Raw genomic sequence first — 13,279 nt, forward strand, 5'->3', positions numbered from 1 at the left:
AATAAATCATTCACTCTAGAAAAGACAAATTGAGGAGGAGCCAAGATGGCGGAACAGCATGGAAGTTTTTTGTGTGTCTCGAGTCCCTGAAATACAGCCAGACCAACACTAAACCGTCCTACACACCTAGAAAACTGACTGGAGGATTAACACAACAATCTGCACAACCTGAACCACAGAATTCAGCAGGTATGTGGTGCGGGGAAGTGAACTTGGGGAGCAAGAAGGCACAGGAAGGGAGGTGCTTTTGCGAGTGGGTAGAGGACGGGGGGCTGCAGGCGGGAAGGAGAATATGGGAAAAGCCCCCTTCCCCAAAAGCAGCTGGAGAGAAAATGGAAAATTGGAAAGAGCCACAGGGACTAAACTAAAAAGGGAGAAAGGAGAAACGAGAGGGTTTAAATTCCATTAAGACTGTAAACAAGGGGAGCGCAAAGGCCGCAATTCCGCAGCTCCCTACCTGGCGGTGCTCGGGTGGGAAGGGCGAATCCCCAGGAGCAGAGGTGGGGTCCGGGAGGTTCTCGGGCCACACGGGGAAAAGAGGTTCCACTGCCGGAAGGACCTTTGGCAGAGACTGTTGAAGCCACCCGGTCCCAGCAGACCCCGGAAGGCGGCCACATTCGCTGGTGCTGGGCAAGGTCTTCAGGGTGAAGCCTGGTGCCAGATGCGTGTTGTGATTTCCCATAATCCCTGAAACGCTGCTGCTACACTGTCTCGCGAACTTTTCCTGGGGCGGGCTGGCTCCTGGCCGCAGTCTCGGGGCACCGGCAACAGCAGGGTCCAGCGAGCGTTACTGGGAGCAGCCGACATTTGGCCATTGCTCTTTCGGCCAGTGCTCGGTGAGACCCTCCCGCAGAGGGGCGGAGCGGGTCAAAGCTGCAGTCCTTCGAAGTACGGGACCGGGGAAAACAGCCGCATCTGAGACAGAACTCGGGAGAGAGGTGCTGCCTGGGGCCTGGTCACGGAGAGTGGAAAAGCAGGGAGTGGATGAGAGACGAAGACAGAGGACCTGTGCGCGATTGCTGATAGGGGAGAACAGACTGGGTGGCGCCATTTTTCACAGCTCCCGCGCATGCGCACGTGCACCAACGAGTACTGCAACACTCCACCCCAGTAGGCTAGCAGCGCCATCTAGTGGAGAGCGGAGCCGTTACACTGAGTCCCGCCCAACTGGACCACCTTTGCTCTTCAAGAACTCAAGTCTCACCGCCGGCTTAATTTATGGACTATAAAGTGCTACATAGACTGACCTCTAGGGGAAAACAAAACAATTTCAGTCCTACTTCAATCTGTTAGCAGGTTCATCTATTCAATTTTCTTTCTTTATTTTTCTATTTTTCTTTTTTATTTTTCTCTTTTATAATTCTTTTTTTTCTTGAATACAGAAAGAGAAAAAATTCATTTTTATTTGCAATTTTTATTCAAAATACCTTTCTTTAATATTTATTACTATACTTTTTACTTTAGTGTAAATTTTTTCAAATTCTCCTTTACTTCCATCATTTTATTTTAGTCTACTTCAGTGTACACACCTTTTCAAATTTTCAAACAATTTCCTTTTTCTTTCTTTCTTTTTCTTTTTTTTCTCTTTTTCCTTTCTTTATTTTTTTCTTGAATGCAAAAAAACTTCATTTTTACTTTCAATTTCTATTGAAAATATTATTTAATTTTTATTACTATATTTTTTATGTAAATTTTTTCAAATTCTATTTTACTTCTGTCATTTTGTTTTAGTCTACTACAGTGTATTCATTTTATCAAATTTTAAACAATTTCTTTTTTCTTTTCTTTTTTCTTTTTTTATCTTTTTCTCTTTTTCATTTCTTTTTTCTTAAATACAGAAAAAGAGAAACTTCATATTTTTAGTTTTTATTAAAAATATTTATCTTTAATTTTTTTCTACTATATTCTTTACTTTTGTATATATTTTTTTCAAATTCTATTTTACCCCCATCATCTCATTTCAGTCTACTTCAGTGTATTCATTTTCTCAAATTCTCCAACAATTTCCTCCCCCCCCTTTTTTTCCCCTCTAATCTGTCAAACCACTTTCAATACCCAGACCAAAACACGCCTAGGATCTGGCATCATCTATTTGATTTGTGTGTGTGTGTGTGTGTGTGTGTGTGTGTGTGTGTGTGTTTAATTTTTAATCTTAATATCTTTTTAATTTTAATTTTTTTTAATTTCAATTTTTCTACCTCATTAATTCCTTTTCTCCCTTCAAAATGACAAAACGAAGGAATTCACTCCAAAAGAAAGAGCATGAAGAAACGGGATTTAACCAACAGAGATACAAGCATGATGTCTGAACCAGAATTTAGAATCACGATAATAAGAACACTACCTGGAGTTGAAAATAGATTAGAATCCCTTTCTGCAGAGGTAAAAGAAGTAAAAAATAGCCAGAATGAAATAAAAAATGCTATCACTGAGCCGCAATCATGGATGGATGCAGCGGCAGCAAGGATGGACGAGCCAGAACAGAGAATCAGTGATATAGAGGACAAACTTATAGAGAATAACCAAGCAGAAAAAAAGAGGGGGATTAAGGAAAAAGAGCATGATTTAAGAATTAGAGAAATCAGTGACTCATGAAAAAGGAACAACATCAGAATCGTAGGGCTCCCAGAGGAGGAAGAGAGAGAAATAAGGGTAGAAGGGTTATGTGAGCAAATCATAGCAGAAAACTTTCCTAACCTGGGGAAGGACACAGACATCAAAATCCAGGAAGCACAGAGGACCCCCGTTAGAATCAACAAAAACAGACCATCAACAAGGCATATCATAGTCAAATTCACAAAATACTCAGGCAAGGATAGAATCATAAAAGCAGCAAGGGGAAAAAAGCCCCTAACCTACAAGGGAAGACAGATCAGGTTTGCAGCAGACCTATCCACAGAAACTTGGCCGGCCAGAAAGAAATGGCTGGATATAGTCAGTGTGCTGAATCAGAAAAATATGCAGCCAAGAATTCCTTATCCAGCAAGGCTGTCATTCAAAATAGAAGGAGAGATAAAAAGTTTCCCAGACAAACAAAAATTAAAGGAGTTTGTGACCACTAAACCATCCCTGCAAGAAATTTTAAGGGGGACTTTCTAAGGGGAGAAAACATGAATCTATCTATCTGTCATCTATCTCTCTCTCTCTCTCTCTCTCTCTATCTATCTATCTATACCAAAAGCAACAAAAGATTAGAAAGGACCAGAGAACACTACCAGAAACTCCAACTCTACAAGCATTATAATGGCAACAAATTCATATCTTTCAGTACTCACTCTAAATGTCAATGGACTCAATGCTCCAATCAAAAGACATACGGTAACAGAATGAATAAGAAAACAAGATCCACCTATATGCTGTTTACAAGAGATCACCTTAGATCTAAAGACACCTTCCTATTGAAAATAATGGGATGGAGAACCATAGATCATGCTAATGGTCAACAAAAGAAAGCCGGAGTAGCCATAATTATATCAGACAATCTAGACTTTAAAATAAAGACTGTATCAAGAGATGCAAAAGGGCATTATATCATAATCAAGGGGTCTATCCACCAGGAAGACCTAACAGTTGTAAACATTTATTTGCCAAATGTGAGAGCACCCAAATATATAAATCAGTTAATCACAAACATCAAGAAACTCATCAATACTAATAGTAGGAGACTTCAACACCTGACTCACAGCAATGAACAGATCATCCAATCAAAAAATCAACAAGGAAACAATGGCTTTGAATAACACACTGGACCAGATGGACTTAACAGATATATTCAGAACATTTCATCCTAAAGCAGCAGAATATACATTCTTCTCCAGTGCACATGGAACGTTCTCCAGAATGGACCATATACTGGGACACAAATCAGCCCTAAGTAAGTACAAAAGGTTGAGATCATACCATGCATATTTTCAGACCACAATGCTAGGGAACTCAACATCAACCACAAGAAAAAATTTGGAAAAGTAACAAATACTTGGAGACTGAAGAACATCCTATTAAAGAATAGGCTAATCAAGCAGTTAAAGAAGAAATTAAAAGTATATGGAAGTCAATGAAAATGATAGCACCACAACCCAAAACCTCTGGGATGCAGCAAAGGTGGTCCTAAGAGCAAAGTATATAGCAATCCAGGCCTTCCTAAAGAAGGAAGAAAGATCTCAGATACACAACCTAAACTTATGCCTTAAGGAGCTGGAAAAAGAACAGCAAATAAAACCCAAAACCAGTAGAAGACAGGAAATAATAAAGATTAGAGCAGAAATTAATGTTATCAAAAAAAAACAAAAAAAAAACAGTACAACAGATCAATGAAACCAGAAGCTGGTTCTTTGAAAGAATTAACAAACTTGATAAATCACGAGCCAGTTTGATCAAAAAGAAAAAGGAAAGGACCCAAATAAAACCAAGAATGAAAGAGGAGAGATCACAACCAACACAACAGAAATAAAAACAATAATAAAAGAATATTATGAGCAATTATATGCCAATAAAATGGGTAATCTGGAAGAAATGGACAAATTCCTAGAAACATACACAACCAAAACTGAAACAGGAAGAAATAGAAAATTTGAACAGACTCATAACTAGTAAGGAAATCAAATTAGTAATCAAAAATCTGCCAAAACACACAGTCCAGGGCCAGATGGCTTTCCAGGGGACTTCTACCAAACATTTAAGAAAGAGTTAACACCTATTCTCTTGAAACTGTTCCAAAAAATAGAAATGGAAGGAAAACTTCCAAACTCTTTCTATGAAGCCAGCATTCCCTTGATTCCAAAACCAGAGACCCCAGTAAAAAGGAGAACTATAGACCAATTTCCCTGATGAACATGGATGCAAAAATCCTCAACAAGATATTAGCCAACCGGATCCAACAATACATTAAAAAAATTATTCACCACAACCAAGCAGGATTTATACCTGGGATGCAGGGCTGGTTCAATATCCACAAAACAATTAACGTGATTCATCACATCAATAAAAGAAAGGACAAGAACCATATGATCCTCTCAATAGATGCAGAGAAAGCATTTGACAAAATATAGCAGCCTTTCTTGGTAAAAAACCCTCACGAAAGTAGGGATAGAAGGAGCATACCTCGAGATCATAAAAGCCGTATATGAACTACCCAACACTAATATCATCCTCAATGGGGAAAAACTGAGAGCTTTCCCCCTAAGGTCAGGAACAAGACAGGCATGTCCACTCTAACCACTGTTATTCAACATAGTATTGGAAGTCTTAGCGTCTGCAATCAGACAACACAAAGAAATAAAAGGCATCCAAATCGGCCAGGAGGAGGTCAAACTTTCACTCATCACAGATGACACAATACTCTATATGGAAAACCCAAAAGATTCCCCCAAAAAACTGCTAGAATTGATTCATGAATTCAGCAAAGTTGCAGGGTATAAAATCAATGCACAGAAATCTGTTGCATTCCTATACACCAACAATGAAGCAGCAGAAAGAGAAAGGAACCGATCCCATTTACAGTTGCACCAAAACCCATAAAATACCTAGGAATAAATCTAACCAAAGAGGTAAAAATGTATACACTGAAAACTATAGAAAGCTTATGAAAGAAATTGAAGAAGACACAAAAAAATGGAAAAAGATTCCATGCTCCTGGATAAGAAGAACAAATATTGTTAAAATCTTGATACTACCCAAAGCAATCTACATACTCAATGCAATCCCTATGAAAGTAACACCAGCATTCTTCACAGAACTAGAACAAATAATCCTAAAATTTTTATGGAACCAGAAAAGACCCCAAATAACCAAAGAAATCTTGAAAAAGAAAACCAAAGCAGAGGTATCACAATCTCAGACTTCAAGCTATACTACAAAGTTGTAATCATCAAGACAGTATGGTACTGGCACAAGAACAGACACTCAGATCAGTGGAATAGAATAGAGAACCCAGAGTTGGACCCACAAATGTATGGCCAACTAATCTTTGACAAGGCAGGAAAGAATATCCAATGGAATAAAGACAGTCTCTTCAGCAAGTGGTGATGGGAAAACCAGACAGTGACATGCAGAAGAATGAACCTGGACCACTTTCTTACACCATACACAAAAATAAACTCAAAATGGATGAAAGATCTCAATGTAAGACAGGAAGCCATCAAAATCCTCGAGGAGAAGCAGGCAAAAACCTCTTCCATCTTGGCCGCAGCAACTTCTTACTCAACACGCCTCCGGAGGCAAGGGAAAGAAAAGCAAAAATGAACTACTGGGACCTCATCAAAATAAAAAGCTTCTGCACAGCAAAGGAAATAATCATCAAAACTAAAAGGCAACCGACAGAATGGGAGAAGATATTTGCAAATTACATATCAGATAAAGGGTTAGTATCCAAAATCTATAAAGAACTTATCAAACTCAACACCCAAAAAACAAATAATCCAGTGAAGAAATGGGCAAAAGACATGAATAAAAAGACACTTCTTCAAGGAAGACATCCAGATGGCCAAATGACACATGAAAAAATGCTCACCATCACTCATCATCAGGGAAGTACAAATCAAAACCACCATGAGATATCATCCGACACCTGTCAGAATGGCTAACATTAACAACTCAGGCAACAACAGATGTTGGAGAGGATGTGGAGAAAGAGGATCTCTTTTGCACTGTTGGTGGCAATGCAAGCTGGTGCAGCCACTCTGGAAAACAGTATGGAGGTTCCTCCAAAAACTGAAAATAGAACTACCCTATGACCCAGCAAATACACTTCTAGGCCTTTATCCATGGGATACAGGTATGCTGTTTCAAAGGGACACATGCACCCCCATGTTTATAGCAGCACTATCAACAGTAGCCAAAGTATGGAAAGAGCCCAAATGCCCATCTATGGATGAATGGATAAAGATGTTATATACATATATACATATATATATGGAGCATTACTCGGCAATCAAAAAAGGATGAAATCTTGCCATTTGCAACTACGTGGATGGAACTGGAGGGTATTAATGTAAGTGAAATTAGTCAGTCAGAGAAAGACAAAAAACATATGACTTCACTCATATGAGGACTTTAAGAGACAAAACAGATGAACATAAGGGAAGGGAAACAAAAATAATATAAAACCAGGGAGGGGGACAAAAGAGAAGAGACTCATAAATATGGAGAACAAACTGAGGGTTACGGGAGGGGTTGTGGGAGGGGGGATGGGCTAAATGGGTAAGGGGCATTAAGGAATCTACTCCCTAAATCATTGTTTCACTATATGCTAACTAATTTGGATGTAAAGTTTAAAAAATAAAAAACAAAATTAAAAAAAAAAAAAAAGAAAAGACAAATTGACCACTATGGTCATCCAGCATTGCTGGGAACTTTGACTTAAGTTGCTGATGTTGTCATTGACAAATGTCTCACTGGTCATCGACACAGTCCTGGTAAAAATGTGAAGAAGAGACATGTATAAGAGCGTGAATCTGAGTCCTTTTGAACATTTCCCAGTAGGTTTCATACCACTATCCCCCACAATAGATCTTGAATATATTTGGTCAGTATTTCCTCATGCTAGTGATGGATGAAAGCTGTTCCTTGTCAGAGAGCTATGAGTTTGATATGTCAAAAAATATCACTTGAGGGGTGCCTGTGTGGCTCAGTAGGTTGGGTGACCGACTTCAGCTCAGGTCATGATGTCTCAGTTGATGAGTTCAAGAGTTGCATCAGGCTCTGTGCTGACAGCTCAGAGCCTGGAGCCTGCTTCAGATTCTGTGTCTCCCTCTCTCTCTTCTCCCCATCTTGTGTCTATCAAAAATAAACATTAAAAAATTTAAAAAATATATATCACTTGATTCTGTTTTCCCAGTCTGGGGATTCCAACCTATCTCTCCAACGACAGACATCCATTTCACTGGGACTGCCACTGAATACATTTTCAATACTGTGCTACTTATTGAGATACTTCACTGCCCATATTACCTCCCAGTCTTCAAGAATGGTAGAAGGAAAAACTGAATTCTTAAACTAAAGCAAACATCAACAAAGCTTTCCGACAATATAGGAATTCCTATGGTATTGGCATTGTTTTTAATGACAATGGAATTAGCTGTTTTTAGGGAGTAGCTGACTCTTCCCTTCTGCATTAGGATTCCATTGACTCTTGTACCTAGGAGTATTAGCTTTGATTTTTAGATACTCCTCTAATACAAGCAGACCTTACCTAATACTAAAAGGGATTCATGGTATTCACCTAGTCTTATCATCAACAGATACTCACACTTTCTTCAACATCCTCCTAGACAAAACTTGAATGATCTTAAATATTGAGATCTTGTCTTCTGGAAAAGACATGAGATCATGCATTGAATTTAGTGAAAAATTTCTTATTAAGTAGAATAACTAGTTAGCACAAAAGTAAATAGGAGTATGCTTGTTTCTTGGATATACATCCCACAAAAGGGAAGAAAAATCATCCTCAAATCCTAGAAAACTGTTCCAACCAGAGACCTCAAGCTGAGGATTCTTAGAAATCACCCAGAAGCAGATCTCCAGGGAGAAACAGCTTTAACCTATGATTTTTGTATCAAGTTGATGGTTGCAGAAAGTCATTGTTCCAAGGCACACAGAACAAGATAATCAAAGACATAGATTGTCACACTTTAATTTGAATGCTTTTATTCTTTATCTTTCTAGATATTTTCTTTCCTCTTTGCAGATTTAAGGTTTTGGATTGTTAATTAACATACTACCTCTTTATTACAATAGTTATGGTATCTGTAAGGTCCTTACCCTTAATATTTCTTTGTGCATCCTGAGTTACTGCTTATTATATGTCCTGCTATACTTTCCTGAGATTTTGCTAAAATATACGAATAAGCCACCAATTTTGTTATCAGTTTCTATTGGATGGCAGACAGCTTTCTTTTATAAGTTAGGTTCCTTTTTGTAAGTTAGGTAGTGTCTTGGATCAGTGGACTTGACTTACAGAAGATTTTTAGGATGGCAAGCACAAATAAGCCAGAAAATCAAAACTCCCTAATACTTTATCACATCACATCTAGAGAGAGGAACTTTGTAACAGCTAGCCTTCTCTCTCTTTCCTTCCTTCCTTCCTTCCTTCCTTCCTTCCTTCCTTCCTTCTTCCCTCCATCCTTTCCTCCCTCCTTTTTTTTTCTTTTCTTTCTTTCTTTCTTTCTTTCTTTCTTTCTTTCTTTCTTCCTCTCCCCCCCCCCACTCTTTTCAACAGGTAGCTTTTTCATTTGAACTTACACAGAAATAGACCTGGGGAAAAAAAAAGAAACAAATGATATCTATTTAGAGTCTATATCTCTTTTATATATCTTGTAAGAGAGCTAAATTACATTGTCTTAACTCTAAACATTTTGCTTTCCATCTACTGGAAGTTTTGAATGCTAAATATGACTTTGCTTAATGTTGGCCCCCTTTTGAGAAATGGCAGAAAATAATTAAAATAATATTTGATACCACAGTAGACAAGACAGTACATATTTTGGCTGAAAATAAATTATTGGTCAATCACTAATGATTATTGGTGGATTTGAGGCATACAGGGCCTATGAGGGGATACCTACAAGAAATCTGTTATCTGATGGCTACGTGATTTCACCAGGCCAATGGTTTCAGGCAATGTTTCTTTTGTTCTCTCAATTTTTTTTCCAGAAGGGATTTTTAGATAATTTAAGTCAAGAAGTAGAAAATTCGGGACTTCAGTTTGACAATTTTAATGATTAAAAGGGAATTTTGTTTTTCTCAAAGTAATTTTCATGCTTTAAAAGAGTTCCCCAAGTTATGAATTTTATGGTTCATAGAATAAAAGAAGAACTAGATACTGTCAATATGACTTTAGAACACTGTTGTGAAATTGGACAGATAGTAGTTAAAAATAAAGCTGTTTTAGACCTATCATTAGCCTTTGAAAATAGAGCATATGCTATCTTAGGAGAAGAATTGTGCTTATATCTTTTAGATTCCTCATGTTTCTTTACTATAACAAAAAGGTCTATGAAACAAATAAATGAAATTAAGTGATTTGTTTACACCCAGTTGAATTCATTTAGTGAAATCTGGTCTGTGAGCGCTTTAGATAAAGGAGAAGATTTGCTTTCTTGATTTAATTTGGACTCTCTTGGCTACTGTGTTAGAAATAAACTGTGGGTTCTGGTCATAATCTTTCTCTTAGTATTTTTCTGGGTTACAGTCTCTCATGTGTGATCACGAGACAAATCTCATCACTGTCATTGTCATAAAGGCTATGTAGCTGTTGGCCAATTAAAAGTTTTGACAAATGATCATCCAGCCAATTTGGGTATTGGGACAGCCACTACCGAAGACTTCATTCATGCCAGTGTGCATTAGGATTGAACCAAAGAAGCAGAATCAGTAGATGTTGACCATAGGGAATTGGCTGATATGATTATAGTGACTGGATAGGCAAACCTAAATCTGCAGGCAGTCTGCTAGGAAGGCTGGAACTCCCAGGGGACAGGCTGAAGTTGTCCACAAGTGACATTTTTTCTTCAGGGAAACGTCAGCCCCATTTTAGTACTTTTTGATGGGTAGAATCAGTCTTACTCAGACTATCTGGGGTACTCTCCAAGACATAAAGTCAACTGATTATCAACTATAATTATGTCTACAAAATACTTTCACAGCAACATATAATGTTTTATTGAAAAAATTGAGACTGTAGCTTACCCAGGTTGGCATATTAAGATGACCATCGCCATTAATCTAATCTTCACTGATCTTCATTACTTTAATCTTCATTCTATGGCTGCCATAATAAGTTAGCACAAATTTAGTGGCTTAAGCAACACGTGTGTGGGGAAGGAGTAAAGAGAGAGGGAGACAGAGAATCTGAAGCAAGCTCTAGGCTCTGAGCTGTCAGCTCAGAGCCCCACACAGGGCCCGAACCCGTGATCCGTGCGACCATGACCTGAGCTGAAGTCAGGTGCTTAACCAACTGAGCCACCCAGGTGCCCCTGTCAAACACTTTGTTGTATCTTTGGAAATAATCATGTGATTTAAAAAATTCTACTGATATGTTATATTGCGTTACTGGCTTTTCTTCGTTGAACTAATCTTGCATTCATGGAATAAATCCCCCTTGGTCATGGTGTATAATTCCTTTCATATGTTGTTGTATTCAGTTTGCCAGTATTTTGTTAAAGACCTTTGCATCCATATTCAAAGAGATTTCGGTCTGTTTTCTGTGTGTCTTTTGTCTTTTTGTTGTTCCTTTACTGATTTCGTTTGCATTAAGTGGATATTTTCAAATGAAGCATTTAAACTATTTTCATTTTTTCACTATATCTTGTGTGTGTGTGTGTGTGTGTGTGTGTGTGTGTGTGTGTGTTTTAAGTGGTTTCATTAGGGCTTACCATATCCATCTTAACTTACCAGAATCAGTTTCAGATTTATGCCAACTTAGTTCTAGTGAGATAAATATTTCTTCCGTATAACTTGTTACGGACTGAATATTTGTGTCCCTTTCAAAAAGTTCATACGCTGAAGTTTTAACCCACTAGGTGATAGTATTAGGAGGCAGAACCTTGGGGAGGTAATTAGGTTTCAATGATGTCATAAGGATGGGGTCTCATGATAGGTTTAGTATCTTTACAAGTAAAGGAAGAGGCCAGAGCTTGCTCTCTCTCCACCATCTGAGGGCTTAGAACGCAACAAGCCAGGAAGAAAGTTCTCACCAGAATCTGACCATACTGGCACCCTGACCTCGAACTTCCAGCCTCCGGAGAAATAGAGATGCCTGCTATCTATACCACCCAGTCTATGGGATTGTATTATAGCAGCCTGAGATGACTAAAGCATAATTCTATTTTCTCTTTTCCTCTTTTCATGGTATTGTTATTGTATGTATACTGTATGTATTGATGTTGCAAACCCAGTAATGCTTTGTTAGCTTCATTATTTTACATTCTGTACTAGTTCCCTTTATTCTTCTGCTTTCATCCACCTTCTTGATGCTGCTGCTGGCAAATATATACAAATATATTAAGTAAATTTCTATTTTGTAGGCCCAGCAATACATTATATACATATTACATGACACAGTTGTTTTGTAAGTCAGTGAAGAAAGGAGAAAGTATACAATTATATTGTCTTTTATAATTACATAATTACCTTTACTGGAGCTCCTATTTTTCCATGTGGATTTAAATTGTTATATGGAATCTCTTGCTTTCAGCCTAAAGTATTTCCTTTAGTGTGTCTTGTAAAGTGGGCCTGCTAACCATAAATTCAGTTTTTGTTTATCTAAGAATGTCTTTAGTTCACCTTCATTTTTGAAAAAAAAATAGGTTTGTTTGATAGAGGATGGTTGGTTGTCAGTTTTTTTTTCCTTTGAGCATTTTGAGTATGAAATCCTATTGCCTTCAATTTATATTGTTCCTGTTGAGAAATCAGCTATTAATCTTATGGAGGTCCCCTTGTAAGTGAGGAGTTGTGTTTCCTCTTACTGCTTTCGAGATTTTCTCCTTGTCTTTGACTTTCAGCATTTTTTCTATGTTGTGTCTGTATATGGATCCTTTTGCATTTTCCTACTTGGAATTCATCAAATTCTTGGGCCTGCAAACTAGTGTTTTCTGACAAGACTGAGACATTTTCAGCCATTAGTCCTTTGAATATTATTTTTTCTTGCTTTTTTCTCTCTCCTCTTATCCTTCCATTATATGAATGCTAATATACATAATGCATGTCTCACATTTCCCTCAGTAGCTGTTTATTTTTCTTCTTTCTTTATTACCCCCCCTCTGTTCTTCAACTTACACAACATCTATCGACCTCTCTTCAAGTTTGCTAATATCTTCTGCCAATTCAGGTCTGCTATTGAGTCTATCTATTTTTTGCATCAATTACTTTATCTATCAAATCCAGAACTTCCATTATTTTCTTTTTATATAATTTCTCTTATTGATAGTCTATATTTGGTGTGACATCGTTATTATATTTTCCTTTATTTTTAAAGTTATTATTTTCTTTATATCTGTGAACATATTTATAAGAGCTACCTTGAAGCCTTTTCTTGTTATTTTTGACATTTGATTGCTCTCACACACCATTTTCTTTGTCTGATTTTATTCTGATGTATGTCATACTTCCGTTTCTTTGCATGCCTCACACTTTATTGGTGCAAACTGGACACTAAATAATATACTGTAAATTTGGGGGGTACTGGCGGTCTCCCACTCTTCAAGGGTGGATTACTTTAGTGATACCTATTTCCCCCACTCTGCATTGTTAAACCTCTGATGTTGCTCCTTAGGGAGTTGTTATT

Source organism: Panthera leo, chromosome C2 (genome assembly GCF_018350215.1).
Source record: "Panthera leo isolate Ple1 chromosome C2, P.leo_Ple1_pat1.1, whole genome shotgun sequence".
Lineage (NCBI taxonomy): Eukaryota > Metazoa > Chordata > Mammalia > Carnivora > Felidae > Panthera > Panthera leo.